The sequence below is a fragment of the Berghia stephanieae genome, chromosome 2 (genome assembly GCF_034508935.2).
Source record: "Berghia stephanieae isolate SIO BIC M18660-M18661 chromosome 2, UCSD_Bste_1.3, whole genome shotgun sequence".
Classification (NCBI taxonomy): domain Eukaryota; kingdom Metazoa; phylum Mollusca; class Gastropoda; order Nudibranchia; family Aeolidiidae; genus Berghia; species Berghia stephanieae.
In genome coordinates this window covers 127565858-127572709 of record NC_088361.1, presented here as the reverse complement: position 1 = coordinate 127572709, position 6852 = coordinate 127565858, and positions in this window count along the sequence as shown.

Sequence of the window (6852 nt, the reverse complement as noted above, 5' to 3'; positions counted from 1 at the left end):
AGCAATAATCTAGAAGTTTCTTATCAACTATAGATAGTATGCGCTTGGCTAAGAAGTTCACACAACATTGCCACCCGGAAGTATAACGGACCAACACACAAAACTATGTTTAACCATGAACATTTTTAGACTGGATAATACAGTTAAGTGAAAATTACTCATAAACGCGGATGGCAAAAACCAATAACCAAGACCTGAGTGACGTCAACTTAATACTATCTATAAATTCACTCTTTGCATCATCCAGCATCCAAATTAATAATAGATTGGATCTAGGATTTACAGTGGAAACACAAAACAGGGATGGTAGGACTAAAGCAAAGTCCGTTATATCAGATATGCAAAGAAAATCAATTGTAGCAGAAGTGGTAATACATGGTGGTACTAGTGGTTGTAGTAGGTGTAGTAATGATAGTTTTAGTACTAATAGTAGTAGTAGTAGTACAGCTTTGTGGTATGACACTCACTTTTGGATCAGAAGGTCCTGGGTTCGAGCCTCGCTTGGTGCATAGTTGAGTCCTTAGTCCTTGGAAAAGGCTCTTTACTCTCATATTCTCTCACTGTACTCAGGAGTAAAATGAATACCTTGCCGTTAATAGGGTTGACAGAAAATATTGTTATATCACCTAATCGGCGTCGTGTCTTGCCCTACATGTTAAGTGTTGCTGTTGGCTGGGGATCCCTTGTATAGCACTTTGAGCACGTTTAGTGGATATTACTCTATATAAATGCTCAAGTTATTATTTTTTTTAAAGTAATAGTTGGTAGTAGTAGCTGTGGTTGTAGTGGTAGCAGCAGTATAAGTAGTAATAGTCGGTACATTGGTTCTTGATGTGCCAAATAAAGATGACGCGTTTTAGAATCCCTTTATAAGCGATCCGACTCTGATATAACATATTTTACTGAAGATATATGGATGAGAAAAAAAAAATGGGGATGAAAAAAGCAACCCTGTTATGGCCGGATCCCTGTTATATCAGGGCCTGCGGTATTTTGTTCCAACTGATACGATTTTAATTTTCCTTGTGATTTGTATTTATATGGGTGTTTGTATGAAACCATCAGTAGGTATTCATTATGGCAAAGGGTTCGGTACAAGTGGACTCGAGTATGTGGCATGTTCAGGCTTTGCACGCATCACATGTAGCAGATTCGACTTCCGGTCTTTCTTTGAGTTATTCCCCTTTGTTTCTTTTCAGATAGTGAGGTGCTCAGAATGTTTCAGGTTCTGATGACGGTGGGCGGAATTTCTCTTGGGGGCAGATGATTATTGCCCCGCCCACCTTAACCTGAGAAAACTATCGGTCCACAGGGATGCTATCTCTTCTACTTCTATTTCCTTATATCATTTGTCCTTTCCATGTGGCTTTCGTTCAGGAATGGGACCATTCATTTGGGCTATATCTTACTTTTTCTCGTGTGCTTTCAATTGTAAATCTAGAAATTTGGCTATCTCATTTTCAACCCTTTTACTGGCGCTGAAATAGCCTAAATGTGTTTCATGCGTCGTAAAACCTTTAAAGACAAAAACAATACAAACCACCACCACCATTACTACACCACACCCTCATCTTCCTTTCCCCCTCTTTCTCATCATCTCCTTCCTCCTCCTCCTCATCATCATCATAATCACGATTAATTAACATCACTACTGCCACCCTATCATCATTTCTACTACACTAACGCCATATCATCACAACCACTACTACTACAGCCACCGCCATGGCATCATCACTACCACCATCATATCATTCGAAATGCAATAATCGATCTCAACCAGACGAACTATGCATGCGACCAGTACATTAACACCCCCCCCCCCCTCCCAGGGCAGATAGGTTCACAGCCTTACCAATTTATGTCACTGTTCCCCTTTAACTTTTGCCCCGTCCATGTGCTTTGTCTCTTTATTGGCCCTGGTCAGATTCTTTAAGTGTGAAGGAAAGGGCCAGCCAGAACGATTTATCCTTATCCTTTTCTGAGGGATGATGTTTTTTCATAGTAAATTGTCTTTCTACGATGTTCTCAAGCTAAACGCAGCCTTGAGTGGAACTCTCCTCAGTGCATGTGTGGAAGGGGATGATTACCGACTGAGTAGATAGATACGACATCGGTCTATATAATATTATATCTAGCTATTTCTTCTAACCCTCTATATCATGTATTTTTGCTCTAGAATGAGACCCTAGGTATTTGTCTTTGTAGATCGTTTCTTTCTAGTTTGGATAAATTATTTATGCTTTTTTTTTCACCATTCGAGTGTATTTATCTTAGCGGAGCAGTTCTGGTGTTATTATTCATCGCTTTACAGCCTTTCTATCTCTGTATATAACTTTTGAAAATGTCCACGTGGCTTTATGTCTTGTTTATGGATTGGGGCAATTTGGTGTCACCTTTGTTCTGTCATTGATTGAGAGAAAAAGAGATGGATTTATTTTATATATACGTCGTTATTCACCTCTCCCAGCATGGCATATTTTGTCATTTTTAGACTCTTATTATATTTCGTACGTAATTATTTGAGTGTATCTCCTTTTGTCGGAGATCCTGAAGCGATTTTAAACTAGATACAAGGGCATGTTGTTCTTGGGTTTACCCCTGATCTGTCAAATTTGTCACCTTTCCCGTCATTCTTTTTAGTTGCTATCTAGTTGTTAAGATTTATCTAAACCTATCTAATTATCTAAAGCTTTAACACCATCTTCTCGATACGAAATACGAAACGTCCACGTCATTAATCTTAGTTTATTAAATTTAACTCACTCAATCCTGGAGATTTTTGCTACTTTTCAAAATTGGAAAAAAAATGTATTAAACTTGAGCTTGTGCATATATATTATTATTATTATTATTATTATTATTATTATTATTATTATTATTATTATTATTATTATTATTATATATGATATATAATTGAATTAAAATACCATTTTTTATTGTATTACAACCAAACGTTCAATATCTAAAACCTTTATAAAGAAGTTAATTTAATTCGATACTTGCGTCCCTTAACGCGAACTGTCGAACAGTTTATTATTGTTACAACAGTCTCCAGACATGTAAAATCGATGTATACGCCTAACGACAAATTATTATACTACAATATCGATATATTGTATTCATTGTAATATTATACACACTGAGTCTTAGTCTCCTAGATCGATATCCATTCAGCAGTCGGTAAAGAAACGTAAGGGATATAACGAGATTACATTGGAATGTGTTTTTTTTAATGCATTGTGATGAAATGAATTTTACATTCAACTCCAGCCTGACGATCGATGGTTATCGATTTATTGTGTCTGATGGCTCGTTTGTATCGATTGATTAGGTTGTCACTAAAAAGAGTCGAGTGTATTAACATGGTTTAACAATAGTAATGAAGCTTTCTGTTTAATCATTTAACTGCCGTACACTGGAAAAGCCCGTATTTTAAAATTTGGTTAGAAAACTCGTCCTTCAAATATAGATCGAATTAAATAACCCTCAACTTGGCAAAAACTCTCAAACATGGAACTTCACGAGGGACGAGGTCCCAGTTTTGAGAGCTTTTGTCATGATGAGAATCATTTATATCGATCGTTATTTGAAGGACGAGTTTTCTGGGGGAAAAAATTTATACACATGTTTTTTTTTCACAGTACGGCAGTTGCTGGTTAATTGGAAACCATGTTTATAGGATCTCCTGTCTATCTTTTCAATTGAACTATACATATAAAAGACGTTTTGAGTAGTTTTAGATACGTCTCGTTTTATATGATATATATATATATATATATATATATATATATATATATATATATATATATATATATATATATATATATATATATATATATATATGACAGTCGCTATCAAAAATTACTTACAAATACTTAAATAAGGTCTTTTAAAATGTTTAAAAAATAATAACTTGAGCTTTTATATAGCGCAATATCCACTAAACATGCTCAGAGCGCTTTACCGGGGGTCCCAAGCCAACAGCAACGCTTAACATGTAGGACGAGACATGCCACCTGTAAGGCGATATATATATATTTTTTTTTAATCGGGCAGAGATAAAGCTGTTAACTACCAGGTACTCTTTTTACACCCGAGTATGTTGAGAGAATGTGATTAATGAGACTTTTCCAATGACTCAACTATACGCCGCTCAGAGCGGGATTCGAACCCAGGACCTTCCGGTTCGAAGGAGAGTCTCATACCACAAGACGAAATAGCCACGCAAATAAAACATGATAAGTGGTGACAAGTGAAAAATGAATACTTATATTTTCAATTGACGAAAGGGACGAAAAAGCGCATGAAATAAACATGGGCATGGATTGATGATAAAATCATTATCTGAATGACGATAAATGTATGACAAGTAAAAATGAAATGTTAAAAAGACAATACCTTTTGTTTTGCCATCCTTTGGATAGAATTCTAGTCTATCACAAAGTAGGACTTTCTGTCAGATCTAACAGAGCCAGCCACTCTATTCCTGCTTTGTGTACAGAAAACAGAGGGGTCAGGAGAAAAAAAAGAAAATCAACTACACAAGAGACAAACTAAATTATCGATGTTGTGCTCTATTAACTGGAACACACACGTCTATGTGATTGATAAGGGATAATTGGATTCAATAGTCTGATGTCACGTCGCCCGGCAACGGCGGCCATCTTGGTTCTAAACAAACAAAATCATTACTTTTTATTCTTCATGCTGGCTAGAACTTTTCATATGTCTTGTGATCAGAATGTGTAAAAGTCTAAACATGATCAAATTTATGTTGTTTTTTTTCCTCTGGAAACGCTTTTATGCTCGCCGGGGAAATATTTCATAAGAGCATCCGCCATTGTTCCGATAGTTTAGAGCCAGTGTTACTCAGTTACCATGCGTCATTAGGAAGGAAGTGACGCTACGACTGTTGAAGAGTATTATAGCGCTGGCATTGCCCCATAATAGATTGATTGTTGACATCATTTGAATGGTTCTATCAAAATAACTAATCAACCAGTGAACTATCGCACACTGGAACGGCACGTATTTCAATTTCAAAATTTGGCCAGAAAACTCGTCCTTCAAATATCGATCGATTTAAATCGTCCTCATTTTGGCAACACTCTCAAACCTGGGACCTCGTCCTAAGTTTGAGAGGCGTCTGTCCTGGTTTTTTTTTTTTTTTTTTTTTTTTTTTTTTGTTTGTTTGTTCTGTTTTTGCAAAGATGAGGGTCATTTAAATCGATCGATATTTGAAGGACTAATTTTCTGGCCAAATTTTTTAATACGTATCGTTCCAGAGTAAGGCAGTTAAGTTGTTAAGGGATTTCAACACAAGTACTTCGTGTGTTCAAACAGTCACACATCTCCATGCACGCATTCACATGTGTTGTTCAACATTGTCAAAAGCGGGATACAGGGTATTAAATTCATTTCATGTCACTCTTGAAACTAGATACTATCACATTGTCTATAGATAGTATGCGCTTGGCTAAGAAGCTCATAACATTGCCATCCGGAAGTATAACGGACCAACACACAAAACTATGTGTAACCATGAACCCTTATAGTCTGGTTAATAGATAGAATGAAGTTGACGTCACTCTGGTCTTTGTTATTGTTTTTTGCCATCCACGTTTATGAATAATTCTCACTTAACTGTATTATCCAGATTATAGAAGTTCATGGTTACACAGAGTTTTGTGTGCTGGTCCGTTATACTTCCGGATGGCAATGTTGTAAGCTTCTTGGCCAAGCGCATACTATCTATACAGTTTAGTGAGAATTACTCATAAACGTGGATGGCAAAAAAAAAAACAATAACAAAGACGGAATGATGTCAGCTTCATTCTATCTATAGATAGTATGCAGATGACGTCACTCAGGCCTTTGTTATTGTTTTTGCCATCCGCGTTTGTGAGTTGTTCTCACTAAACTGTATAAACCAGACTATAAAAGTTCATGGTTACACAGGGTTTGTGTGTTGGTCCGTTATACTTCCGGATGGCAATGTTGTGAACTCCTTGGCCAAGCGCATTCTATCTATACTGCCGTAAGATTTTATTTTAAAAAGACTTTTCTCATTTTAGTCAGAAAACTTTCACTTCATATCATGGTATAAAAACGGATAACTGTCGTACTCTGAAAAAAAAAAAAAAGATCTTAACAATTTTGGCCAGAAAACTCATCCTTCAAATATCAAATGGAGTCTTAGATTTGAGGGTTTTAATATGATAGGGCCGTTTTAATCGATCGATATTTGAAGGACGAGTTTTCTGGCCAAATTATTAAATACGAGTACGACGGTTAACTGGTTAAAATGATATACTTTTTATGGGGGGGGGGGGGGGAAATAATTTATTGGTAACACATAGGTAAAAACCAGTGTTGTTTAGATGCTGTAAACTGAATTCATAGCTGTATATCGTATTTGGCTCAAATTTATATGTTTTATCAAAGACCAATTAAAGGAACAAAAGCTAAAATCTCACATTTCTGGTCAATTTTCATTTAGAATCAGTCTTTTGCATATATTTGCATTACCCCAACTTACGACTTAATACCAGTTTGAGAATATGGGTCACATAAATAATAACTTATACAATCCAGCTGTGTATTTCATATCTATTTTACTGTTTAAAAAATTCCATTGCGATCCGTTGTCTGAAAAGATATTAGTTATTATGTCGGGTTGACTGAGAAGCTTAAAATCGAATTCATAATGAACAAATAAGAAACCCGGGTCAAGTTGACATGCTTTATTGAAGGAAATACTCACAACATCCACCAGCTGGATATAACGTTTCAACAAATACACACGCAGATACACACACACTCACACACACAAACACACACAAATAATGTGTA